Source organism: Dicentrarchus labrax, unplaced genomic scaffold (genome assembly GCF_905237075.1).
Source record: "Dicentrarchus labrax unplaced genomic scaffold, dlabrax2021, whole genome shotgun sequence".
In the NCBI taxonomy this organism is placed as follows: domain Eukaryota; kingdom Metazoa; phylum Chordata; class Actinopteri; family Moronidae; genus Dicentrarchus; species Dicentrarchus labrax.
The window spans coordinates 21553020-21567051 of NW_026136723.1; positions in this window are offsets into that span (position 1 = coordinate 21553020).

Consider the following 14032-nt stretch of genomic DNA (forward strand, 5'->3'; position numbering starts at 1 on the left):
CAATGGCAAAATCACGGTAACAGCATTGGGAAAAGCAACAAAAGGAAAGTCAAGGAGAGGATAGACACACAAATACACTGCAAAACAGAAAATTACAAACAACCTGGCTTTTGTATGAAATAATAATAATAATAATAATAACAATAATAAAAGGTACAAGCTCATTTATTTTGCATTATACAGTACAACACAAGGTTGCACAACAAAAAGAAAGTTTTAGTTCTTTCATGCAAAACACATAGAACATTGCATCTGGGAGAATGTAAGCAGCAGCAGCAAGATCGTTATGATAATATTATGGGTGCTCCAATCAGGGTTTTTCAGGCTGATCACCGATCACTAGAAGCAGTATTGGCCAATACTGATCACCGACCACTGCGTCTGTTTCAAGCCTTATGTTTATTGTGTACTGTTATTTATTATTATTTACTATTCTTAACAACATAGTATATTAAATATTAATGAATGGACAACAGTGTATTCATTGGAAGGCGACATGTTCATCATGACACAACGTAAACCGCAGCCCTTCTCTGAGCTTAACAGTGTTTCCCACAGAATGACAGTGGAACTGTGGAGGGGTATTTCTATAGGTCAGTTCTTATTTCTCCTTTTTAATTCTTCTTATTTTGTTATACTTAGTTTCTTGAAGTTTCTTAAATTGTTGATATATTGCTATGTGTTACTTTTAACCGGAAGTAGAGATTGTTTTATTTTGCAAACTGTATGTGTTGCACTTCTGCTGGGTGCCATGCTATAAAGTGTTGTAAGACTGTGTCAGGAAGTAATTTTCCTCTATACAAAACAATTTTCCTGTGCAGTGAGGGATTATTGTCAATATGTCCAGTGTGCTTACTTGATAAACCGTAAAAAAAAAAAAAAAAATGGGTTAGATAATCTGGCTGAACTGTTGACTAGTTTCTGACCTGTCTGACCATCTGCATGCCCGTGTTTCTTGCCCTGTACGACTTTGTTCTAGTGTTGTTGGTAGATCTCAGCCATTACTTTGGTAATAATCAAATAATTATAATCATCAAAGCAACAAAATTAGGACCCAAGAAGTAATAAATCTGAATTTTTCTTAATAAAATGCACAAATTGCAAATATAACTGTCAAGTATTTAACTTGATGCTTTCTGGAAAAGTGTAGAACACTCCGGGTAAACAAAAAGCACCCACCCTGATATCATACTACTAAGGTGACCATATTGGGAGAATTGGGTACTGTACAAATAGTGTTCACTTTGTAGTTGTCAGTTCACTTAGATTTTTCAGTGGTTTCATACACCATTGTAAAAGTGTGTCATTTTGCAACTGCTAACAATAACTTTCAAACCAGACAAGTTTTTAATACAAGGTAGAGATCCCCTGTGGCATGGAAACATCCAGCATCACCACACAGTAAAGTGGGTTATTTGTTTATTGCAAGTTTGTCATATAATACTCTATCTAATCTCTTTCAATCCCTGTCACCTGCATTTATTATTAGTTTAATTATCGCGGGTTAACTATTTAACCCAGAGAAAATAATGTATTTGCCACCTACGCTTTGTATGAGCAATCAATATAATGAACAATTAGCAGTGACAGCAGCAGTATTCATGACGTTTTATCAACTTTTTGGACATATACTAACGAGTTGTTGTTTGCGAGTTTTGTTTATTTTTCATTGCGTTAATGCCGGCTGTTTTTACTAAATGATTCTGCTGTTTCATTATCTTAATCTTCTTGACAACAGAGTCCTGTTCTGTTCTATTCTAAGCTTTATGTTCATTCCCTCTGAACAGGATGCAGTGTGGTTAGAGCTGTAGAGGAACTATACTATTATGAGAATCCTGCTCGCTATACCATAACATAGTTACAAAGGAGGAAATACATTTACATACATTTACATAAAGTTATACTGTGGGGATTATAGTGCATCTCCTCTCCCTTATAGATATGAAGTGCTGCTGAGGGGATTGAGCAAAATGAACAAGCCTAATGGCACAATTAATGTTTTTGTTAAATGGGGGGGGGGAGAATATATAACCATTTATATATTATATTACATATTATTTAATTCCTCTAATGTGTGCACATATGAACACATTAACTGGTGGTCCATGTAGCGAGACCAACTGCTCAAGAGGTTCAGTTTGTGCTCAAAATGGAGGCATTGTTCCCGAGCTATCCACTGTGATTTAAATGTAAACCAGGAAGCGCTGGTGTTTCCTTGGTCCTGTGAGTCCATCACATGGTTAGCACAGTTGTTCCGTTTACACGCTGTGGCCTCAGCAGAGGATTAGCTGTACAATAACAGTCCCTGTGTTACTCACACACACACACACACACACATACACACACACACACACACACACGGATACACATGACATACATGACACAGGAATATCCTATAATGAGAGGAAAGGACAGACAAAGTGTTGCCACCTGTTAAAGATCAGTTCAAGGCCCCAGCCTCACTCTCCCATCAGCCTCTCTTCCTTCTCCCTCTTCACATGGAGAAAACAACTATTACCAAGTCACCTTGAGCTCTGACACTTTACTAGACAACTCCCTATTCTCCTGTGATGTCAACTCTGACCTCATGACAGCGCGGCTACTGTTTAACTAACACAAGCATGTACGAGGTGACATACAGGACATACGCTAACAATTGGATAACACCCCCAGCTGTCCTGTCGCGCTCACCTTCACAGCTGCTAAGCCTTGGTGTGTGTACATTACATTAGGCTAAGCCATGTGAAGTATTGTGCTTATGTTTGTGTGTGTGTGTGCATGAAAATATATACGCGCAACCACGTGTGTGTATTTTGCGAGCGGCACGTGTATTTCAGCCTCGTTGCCACAGCTATCCAAAGCAGCTTTTGCAGTTGCCTTTGACTCCTGCGGTCAGGGGAAGTATGTGAGAGATCATTTGCAGCACATACACACACACACACACACACACACACACACACACACACACACACACGCGTAGATACACGCTGACCACACACACTAACAGTAAAAAAAAAAAAGAGAAGAAATAGAGGAAGATATGGAACAAAGAGAGGAGAGGAGCAGATTGGGTGCTAGAGTAGAGAGGAAAGGGGCTCACTAAGCCATGCCGCTCGGCTCTTTAAGGGATGTTGAAATGAATATGAGTCTGCCACGTAATCAGCTTATCCCGGGACCTTGCTCGGTGCCTCGCTTACGCAACGCTCACACCATCTGAGAGCCTTTCATTTAGTTTTCATTTAGCGGGCTGAGAGACTGATATACCACATCCACTGGCTGGCCTCGCCACAGCTGGGCTCAGCCACATACATCCTGCTCTAATCACGCCTGCTGCTGTATAACTGTGCGTGTGTGGGTGGAATTGAGCTAGGCAAGGGGTTATGAGAGGTTGTGGGGCTTTTGCTTGAGTGTTTTTATTGTTCATCTGCAGATTGTGTGTATGTGTGTGCGTGTGTGTGTGTGTGTGCGTGTGTGTGTGTGTGTGTGTGTGTGTGTGTGTGTGTGTGTGTGTGCGCGTGCATGCTGTATGTGTGCCGCATCAGCTGCATCCTGCTGCCAAACCAAGTGCATATTTCAATCTTTTCGTCAGGACTGAAATGCTACATGTTCCTCTGATTCCTTCAGTGCATCCCTGGCTCGCTGCTTTAATAAGTAAAGAACCAGGCATGTTCTCAATGTTCTCTGCCTCTGCATTAATGCATTTATTTGCTTTAAACAATGGCATCATCTACGCAAACCTTTAAATAGACAGAAAGTGAAACACAAGCATCTAAAAAAATTCTTAATATTTGGTCTATTATACACAGCAGCAGGCAGACTTTTCTGTTTTTATGATGTGTATCTGGAAGCAACAAGACATGATTCAGGATTTAGTATCTTGTTACACATTAATTAGAACTGGTTAGTACTTGACTATCTTTCACTTCTTTTTGGCAGCAGCATGGGTGAAAGCTTCCCTTTTGGGATACGATTTATTCTTGGCTCTAGCTGCCCTTTTCACTTTATTTTTTAATGAATTTAACATCACAGATACACGGTTTGCTCCTTAACCCACTGAGCAACCGTGATGCTTTGCTTCAGCTGCTTTTATGAAACTACCTAAAACCCATCTTCTCCACAAGTCCAAATGAGCACTTCTTTATTACATCGTTCACAAAAGCACTGTCAACACTGACGTCAACATCTAAACTAGAACATATATGACATTTAAAAATATAGTTGATAATTATCTTTTGCATAAATACTTTAACGTACAAGGAATTCATGTGCTAGGCTTCCAGAATACAGTAGTAAAAACATGTTTCTGCTAGGCACAGGCCTTAAAACAAGTCTTGGATCAGAAAGCCACTTCTCTGGTAATTGCTGGACTGGATAAGCAGCATGCTGACAGGGACAAAAAAGTACCTCAAACCCGTATTTATCCAGTTAAAACACACATGCACAAGCTCCTTCTTAGCAATTGCCATGCTTCATCATTTAATACTAGCTGCCTTGTACAACCAAGTCAACGTTAGTGTTTTGCTTGGTGGCTTTAAAGTGTGACTATGTATCAACCACAAGAGGTAATAACACAAACTCATCTACTCGTGCTTCTGTCACACTTTCACACCTCTTTGCAACTCCTTGTCACTTCATTCATTTATATATCTATATTTGTAGTGACTAAGACAGTTTCACAGCCAGTAACAAAGAGCTGAAACAACTGACTTTATGATTTTAGTTATTTTGGGGGGTTTGAAAGTTACAGACTTTATTCACGGCCGGATTAAAGCGCTTCGGGGGCCTCCGGGGTAAAAATGAGCCATGGGCCCTTACTGTAATTTGTAATCCAGCCTTGTGTTTTTGCCCTTAAGCGAAAGGAGAGAACTTTCTAACCACATTCCTCAGACAGTGAGGATATTCAAGCCTGCATCCTTTTTGCAGCAACCATGCTTCTCTAACAGCTGTATTAGAGAGAAACTCTCAAGTACACCTACACTACTAATGTATCTAGAATTTGAGTTAGTTTGGGACATGATGAAGTTAATGTTTGTGTACCCACTTTCCTTCAACCCACCATCTATTTCTACTAAAAGTGACACATTTCTTAGAATGACTATTCAGAGTCTCGAGAGACGGGGTGCTGCTACTGCCACTGCTATGTGGTCAACTACAGCAAATATTTTGGTTTCTACTGCAGTATGATGTACTTCCTCTTGGGTATTTGTTAGAAAATGTGAGACATTTGCTCTTTGACTGTGTGGAACTGAAACTTGACCTTTAACACTGCTACAGTACAGCAAGTTCTGATGCACCTGCAATGAAGATTTGCCAACTTGTCACGCAAAAATGACAACAAAAACACTCAAATGGACCCATAAATGCATTGGCAATAGTACTAAAAGAACTCAAAGTGCCTTTTCCCCTTTGGTAGACAAGACAGATAGGAAGAAAAGTATTGCAGATAACAACGGAAAGAGAGAAAAGGAATTTTAAGGACATCTTGTACCATCTTTACCTGTGAAGTACAGAAATAACCACACAGATTTGATTTTGCTGATGCCAGACTTCATTAGTCTTGTGTATTTCCATTTGATCCAAAGTGCGATCACATCCGTCCTCATTAGAAAGCGTCTCTGTATGACATAACACATGTCACAAATCTGCTGCCCTAGCCCTGCCTGTCACACAGCAGTGATTAAAAAATCCTCAGTCCACAGAGATCTATGTGTGCCTTTGTAAACTGTGTGTGTGCATGTGCGTGCGCAGACACTGTATGTTTATCTTGATTAATGTGTATCCCGTCCTCGCATACAGTCATGAATACCAGCGATTCTCAATTACACACTTGAAGTCTTCCCTATTACACTATGTGAAAACACAGCTGTACTTTATGTGAAAGTACGCAGATAGATCATGTAAACAGGTCTTCAGTGTGACGCGTCCTCTACCACAAACCATTATGACACCTTTCTTCCAGTAAATGCAGCTATAGCGTTTACCATAGGTGGCGTATTGCCTATATAGCTGACAGCACTTGTATATGCACGAAGCACTGATGCAAAACACAGATGAAAGAGAATTAATTTAAGTGGAATTTCCCTTTTAAACTGGAAACAGAAACCCAGACTCATCCTCTGTCCTCCGCTCCACACAAGTGTGTCTGAAGCACACCCTCATGGTATGTTGATTGGATGTAATACAAAACCTGAGAGCTTTATTAGGGTCTGTTAGGTGTGCAGCCTAGACAAGGAGTTCTTCAAGTGATGGCGCACCCACGTCTCTTGTCTAGAGGAGAAACAAAGGAGCCTTTCTGTTCCCCGGGCAGTTTACCCCACTCTGGTAACAATAGAGACACGTTCCTCATCTGTGTGTGTATATACAAGGCCCGACTCTCAGCAGTGAGCCTCAGACAGTGGGATGAACTTCACAAGGTAGTCTTGATATGAAAGCATAGAGAGCAGGTATTTCTACCAAAGAATATAAATAAAAATAAAAATAACAAAGTAGCTGGAGTCCAATTATACAGACTAATAAATATGCAGTCCTATTTTTTAGTGTGTTATAAAAACAACACGCAGGGAGTACTTTGATCCTACTGGTTTGTTGGTGCATTAATACTCGATTGAAGGTTAAAGTGCATTGGTATTGGGGTCTCTTTGAAAGTAAACAGGTTGAAGGTTGTGTTTGTTTGAGAGATCAAAGTACCGGCGACAGATATCAGGAGCAGTCAGGGTACAAAATATGTAGATATTTTTTCATTTTTTCTAAACCTTACATTTTTAATGAAAACAAAACCCAGTTTTTAATATTATTTATGTTTGGGGGATGGCAATAGCTAGTGTGTTTACATTCAATAATTACATATTAGATTTCATTGTTAGTGGCGGAGTCCACCATTCCAGCAGGAGATTCAGATTGCATTTAAGATATTCACAGGAAATGATGCAGCATGTAATCCAGTATTACTGTTTGTAAGCCCCCTCAGAATTCTGGGTTCTGTAGAATAAGATTGCATTTGCTACCAGTAACAACAGGCTTTCCAAATCAACAAGGCCTGAAATCTTAAGGAAGTTTCATCATCATCATCATCATCATCATCCCTGAAATACCTGAAAATATTGCAAAAATTCAAAATTCTATTCAATTCAGTTGTATTCAAAAAAGTGTTGAGCAGACTTTTGTTACCCTACAGGTGCAATCACTTTATTTAAAAGTTTACAATACAAATAAGAATATTTGAAGAATTTGGTGACATTTACCAGAAAAAGAGTCCTGGCCAAGACAGGCAGCTGTAAAAGTGATTGTAAAAAGGAACAAAAGGCAGACAGACAGTATTACAATATAATACATCCCAAAGAAGAAGTGCAGTACAAGCTGTGCATGAAAATACATTTTCAGTTTAAGCACAGACACCCAAACAATTCTGTCTCCAGGTCTTTCAAAATGGAATTAAAAGCATTCAAAGAAATGAAGTCATGGAGTATGACTGCACTATAATCAAGAAGTCAGATTTTGTTTTACACAAGTTGGTTACTCTGGAAACAGGTTGAAAGTATCCTATCACAGACCGGTTTTAAAACTTTTAGGACCAAACAGCAGACAAAAAAATGACGATGATGATGAGATTAAGATTTTTGCAGTGTGGTGCTATAAAAATAACAATAATAAATCAGTAATCGAATTTTGTTTTTGGAAATGTTTTACTGTTTTTCCTTTGGACCCAGATTTACACCAATATAGTTTGATTGTATGTTAGTGACATGGTTGTCCTCGTGTGTATGAACTGGACCAGTGAAGGTTAAGAGGAAGAGGAATGATGAATATAATTTCATCAAAACCATGGAGATGGCAACAGAGAGAGGACAGACGACGGAGAAGAGCAGTGAAACTAAAAAGAATCAAATTCCAGGTCCCTAAACTTCAGCTTACCATGCTGAAACTAAATGGGTGTATGGCCTCCCATTTCATAACACTGTGTAAATGCCTAATTTGGTGCTAATAGGCCACTGTCTGTTTTTATAAGCCTATGCCTGCAACCACTAGAACTTTACAAGGGAGTGGTTTTGTCTAAGTGCCTTTGCAAGAAATGCAATTTTCTCTAAGAAGGGTATAGTTAGATGGGTGTGAGGGCGGTGGGGGTGAGTGGGGGGGGGGTAAACTGGTGCTATGGCTCAGGGTGGAGTCAAGGTCCAAACCACTTAAGCAATTCTTGACTAAAAACAAACTGTAATCTGTGACTAGGCCCAAACATAACATTTGAGAGCTAAACAGAAAGTTGGAGCTCAGAATAGTCATTGTGTGAAATGACTTCAGCGCTACAGTACTATTTACAGTATAAGTTCTTCATTCTTCATTCGACACAACACTGGAAAATATTGCAGATGTATATTGTCCTGTGTGTTAACTGCAGCAGACCTTATAGAATACAGCAAGGGTAACAAAGCAAATTGTGACAAATTGTCCACTGGCAGCAGCAGAAACAATGAAACATGAAGTAACATTAGTGTTACATAAGGTTATTATTTCATCTTTGTGTCCGCCTGGGCAAAATATTCACTCTTCTAGGGAATTATCTTGCTTTAAAACTCCTAAGGGCTTTATGTTCACTTGCTAGTCACTAACTTTGTCTGTCTTCTGTTTGGTTCTGGTTTTGGTGCTGCAGCTTTTTTGCTGGAAACAGCACTGTGAGAGTGGTAAAACCAAAATGGTAAAGTTGTGGGCTGGAAAACCAAAATAATGCGCTGAAAGACGCTAAACCCTAAAACGCTCCATTTACATCACATTTAAGTCATTTAATGCATTGTTAAAACAGAAATATTGATCAGCTTTAAAAAAAAATAGGATTATGTGATGTTGCGTGTAGTCTTTGTCGCTTTCTTTTGGTAAGATTTCTTATTTCTTGCCGGTGAAGAAACGGCTGTAGTACAGTCACCAAATGGTTAATCACACTCCACTCCACACCCTGACATCTCAGGCCACATGGTATCATAGCCTATTGAGAGATATTTTCTATATATAGTGACATAAAGATAATGCCACCTTATTTCTTCTCTTATCATTCCATGGTAGCATTCCTCAAACATTAGAGATGATACAAATTAAATGTATCTCTAATCCTGTGTTTTAACTGCTTGGAGGACAATCCGGGATTCCTGGACTTGTTTGTCCTTTATATCCTGAACCATACTGCACCTACTCCACTGCTGCATCTACTAGCATCCCAAGTAAGAGGTATCTATAGGGGTGAACATTTCTCTGAACAACTTGGCATCTTAATATAGATTCATGTGCATCAGACTTGGTTGTTCTGCCTTGGTTTTACAACCGAGAGAGAGAGAGAGAGAGGAAGGAATGGCGGGAGGCAGGGGAAGAGACAAAGCAGAGCGTTAGAAGATTATCTGATGTTCCTGTGAAATGAAAGAAAAAATATATTCATATTTTCACGGAGGTAAAGGAATAAAAGAATATTCACATTCTAACACCCACTCTTTCCTACACTACAAATGTGATTTACAGTCAGTCGTTACCACTAGCTTCGGGTAATAAGAGAACTGGGGAGCTCAGAAATGCATTATCATAAATAGAGGAGTGCTCGGTACCTGAAAACACAGAAAAGTGCCATTAAAGAGCGTGTGAACTCTATGACATATCTGAATAACTAGCAATAGAGAAGCCAGGAGCACATTCAACTCTCATTCCTCTTCTTTATGAAATGTGTCATTGTGTACAACAACCGCTGCTCGTCAAAGTAATTGTTGTGAAAAATGAGTAATATACTCCGACTAGAAGAGAAATGTGCAGAGCCCATCTTCAGCTCTGTGGATTATCAGGAGTCTCCGTCTTGCACAAGAGGTGAACGTATTTATTTTTCATGATGTTTTGGAGGTGAAAAGTGCATCGCAAAGCAATAAGTCAAAACCCGGAAAACAGCCGTGCCTGTGAGCGTGCGTGGGGTGTGTGGATATGTATGTGACAGTGTGTGTTCAGCTCCTCAGATGACGTTGCTCGACTCCTACCTTCGCTGCAAGTTGTCATTTATTTTCTTTTTTTTCTGTCTTCATTTTGGGTATAGGGCCTCGTTTCTCATAGAGTCTCAAATCTAAGACTTTAGAAATGATCGGAATATAACAAGTATCTCCTAACAGCGAGGCTAAAGACGTTTTCAGAAGCTCTTGAATCTGCAGGGAAAAAATTAAAATGACATGTTACTGAAATTCATATTGTTTTGTTTGTATTTAAGTTTTTCATAAACGCTGGTGTTCTCTGATAAGTGAAGTTCTTTTAAAATGAACAATGATGTTTAAATGATAAAACGTAAAACTAAAATAAAACCCACAAAAATGTATCGAACCATTGTTTGCGATTTTTTCATTGTTGCCCTCTCTCCTTCCTAAAGGGATTTTTTTGGGCCCTGGAAAATATTTTTTAATAAATAAAAAAAAAAAAAAAAAAAAAAATTAAAAAAAAAAAAAAAAAAAAAAAAAAAAAAAAAAAAAAAAAAAAAAAAAAAAAAAAAAAAAAAAAAAAAAAAAAAAAAATTTAAAAATAAAAAAAAAAATAAAAAAAAAAAAAAAAAAAAAAAAAAAAAAAAAAAAAAAAAAAAAAAAAAAAAAAAAAAAATATTAAAAAAAAAAAAAAAAAAAAAAAACCATTCATTGACCCTCTTACACTAATCATCGATCTCATTTCTTTTGACATAGAGAGCATTCTGTAAACTCTTTAAAAGACACACAAAAGACTTTCCCTGTCTCAAATGTAACACCCGCCTTTCTAAACAAGATAACCTGTCATATATTATGAATCCTTTTCTTTTTCACACCCAGACACCTATTCACCGTAAAATGTGACTGCATGGCTTCACTTTATCGCACAGGTCTACACATGTCAGGAGTGTGTGCATGTGTGTAAGGCAGGTAATTGTGTTGTTTGTGCTGAAAGTCCTCTCTTTTTGACATCTGGCTTCAGTGTGGTCCGTAGTTTGGGTGACAGGTACATTAGTGCCCACATACTGGCTCCAGGGTGGGAAACTAAATAAGGAACAGATCAATCATTTGGTCCTTTGTGTGGAGCTTTGGAGAAATGGTGTTTTCCAAGTCGCCTTACCTTTGTAGATTAGTCACAAATCGTCTATTTCCTAACAAAAGCTTCCTGTCAAAATCAAGTAAGGTTAAAGTAAAAACTGTAAAACAGTTTTTACTTTAACCAGAAGCAAGATTCACTGTAACTTGTGCTACTGACTCTCTATGTCATACTGTAAGGCCTACCAACATTGACATTTGGCATTTTCTCCCCCTTTTTTCCAAAAGGCCTGTTAAATCGGTTATGTACCGTGGTTATGTTAACACTCAACGTCTGCGAGTCCTGTTGTGCTGTTAAGTTTGTATTCCACTTAAAGAGTAAGCTGGCAGCAAGCTTTAACTCTGCCCATGAATGTATTAAGAAGAACTTGATACCACATTCAAAAATGGCGCCCCATTCATTTCTGGTTGCTCACTGGGCGCGTTAAGAGATAAAGCTTTGGGCTCCCATGGCTAATACGTTTTTGGTACCCTGAAACAGTGCAAATTAGTTAACCCAGATTGCTAAAGTTAGCACTGATTGCTACAAAAACATTCTTCGTTCATGTGTCAGCGCCATGTTTGGCCCATAGGTTACAAAGGAGAGAAGTCTAGCTAGCGTTAGCTCTCTTATGGGTCTAGTTGTGATGATAGCATATCATCAGATAGCAAATAAGTACAATTTACACCCAATGAGTACAATGAGCCAAAACAAACACCAAGAATACACACACTGATTTAAGATTGACTTCAGACAACTACAGGTTCAACAAAATCCAGCAAGGGTTCAGTATTAAATAGACAATATTATCATTCAAATCTCTTATTTTAAACCTCCCTGCCTTCTAAAGGATTAGACATCCGCAAAACCAAGGCAGCCAAATAAATATTTTAAAGCACCTAAAGTTAAAATCTCATTGGTAGACATATTCATGCCAACTCGAATATGGACACATACTGAACAGCTCACTTGATAAATACATCATTTAAAATGTCTACAGCCTAAAAATATGCCTCAGTGAATCATTTATGGGTTGACAATCAAAGTTGTTCTCCAGGCATGAGGCAGCACGACATGACTCAAAAACCTCAGACAACTTGGTGAGCAGCTGATAGAGAAGAGAGGGAACATTAAAAGAAAAGGAATTACAACAATCTTTTGCTTTAGTCAACCAGAAGAAAGTTTTTTTTCCCCCTGTGGTTTTTAAATTTAGGTTGTTACTGATTTTGTGTCTCATGATCTCTTAGACATTTGGGGTACTGTTACACAAACCATAGCCAAATAACACCTCGAATTGTTGTCATTTTATATATAACAGATTCTCAAGAAGAAAGAGCATCAAACCTTTGTCATATGTTCTCTGTAGAAAGCAAAACAGATTTATTTTTAGTGGTTTGATTTGACTGTTGCTTGCAAAAGATGGACTATGTATGCAAATTCCACGTCAGATAGCAGGATTAGCTTCACATTAAGTAACAAGACCTGGAGCGTTTGTGATTAAAACGTCCTTCAAAGACCTCCTTCACACTAAAAGAAGTGCACGCAGGGTTTCTGAACTGAGTGTAAAAAGGTAGATAGACTAAGAGAGAGGGAAGGGCGAGGGCGGCACGCTCAAGCAGGCAGAAGCAGAGTGAACCATAGCGCTGCGCTAATGTTTTCTTTCAACCCATTAATCTCTCGCTGGCCACGCCGCAAAAACAGGGCCTGGATGAGAAGGGGGCTGTAATCACACAGACTAAGCTTGCCAGTGGCTGACTGACCGTCCATGCCCTCCTGTCCCCTCCATGAAATCCAGAGTAAAAATCACGCATGCCAGCCACTGCTCCAAAAAAACACAACAGCACAGTGTTCAAGGCAAATGGTGACATAATATAATTAAAGTCACAGTCTAAACTAACTGCATGTGGCAGAACTGTAGGTTTCTTCTGGAATTTTGAAACAAATTTTAATTAAAAGGTTCCCCACTGGAGTTTTCTTGTCTACTAACACTAGATTCAGTGATTCCAGTGGTGGAATGTAACCAAGTCTATGTTGTTGTGTTGACCTTGATTTAAAAAGTAAAAGTCAGATAAAATTCAACTTGGATAGTTTTTTTTGATTAGTTTTGGTTCCCCTATCATTGTTAATGATAAGGCTAAAAAGACCAAAAGAAGGTGGGTGCCAGAAAACGTTTGAAAACCACTGAACAAAGTACATTTACTCAAGTACAAGTACTTATTTTACGCACATACATATATTTTTGTATATATTTGTATATATGCACACATGTATGTAGTATGTAGTACATGGGCTAAAACCTGTAGTATGGTCCTTTAAATGACTGCTACACACATCACATAATAATAGTTGACATAACAGAAAATATTGCAATCTGAAGTTAACTTCCCCTCACTTCAGATGCAAACCATGTGCAGCACAGTATATCTTCCTTTTGATAACACATGGCCTTAATAGATTGCTTCAGGCAGGAGTTCATAGACTGTATTATAGCGGGAGCTCACCACAGTGGAGTATACATCAATTAGCTGGGAGAGGAGTAAATGGAGAGCTGCTGTGTACGAGAAAGCAAGAGAAGAGGATGACCTGCAGGAAGAAGAGGAGGAAGAGGAAGCGCGTGGGAGGGTTGGATTGATGGGTGGACAGCGGCGAAATCGCCCACGGAGCCACTTTGTTGAGATAACAGAGTAGTATCAGTGCTGCAGGATTATGGGAGGGGAATCACTATCTCTTCTTGGATGCTGGGGGCAATGCTTGTGTTTTTCTGAATGTGTGTCTTTGATACATATAGATACATGTACCTAGGCAACCCATGGCAAAACACACATGCAAGCACCACCGACACCACACACACACACACACACACACACACACACACACACACACACACAGACACACTCATTTCTTCTTTCCATACCTTCCCCCAGCCCGCAACCCCCCCATCCTGCAGTCATGGGCTTCAAAGTCCTGCAGCTAACGGGATGGGACCACCACG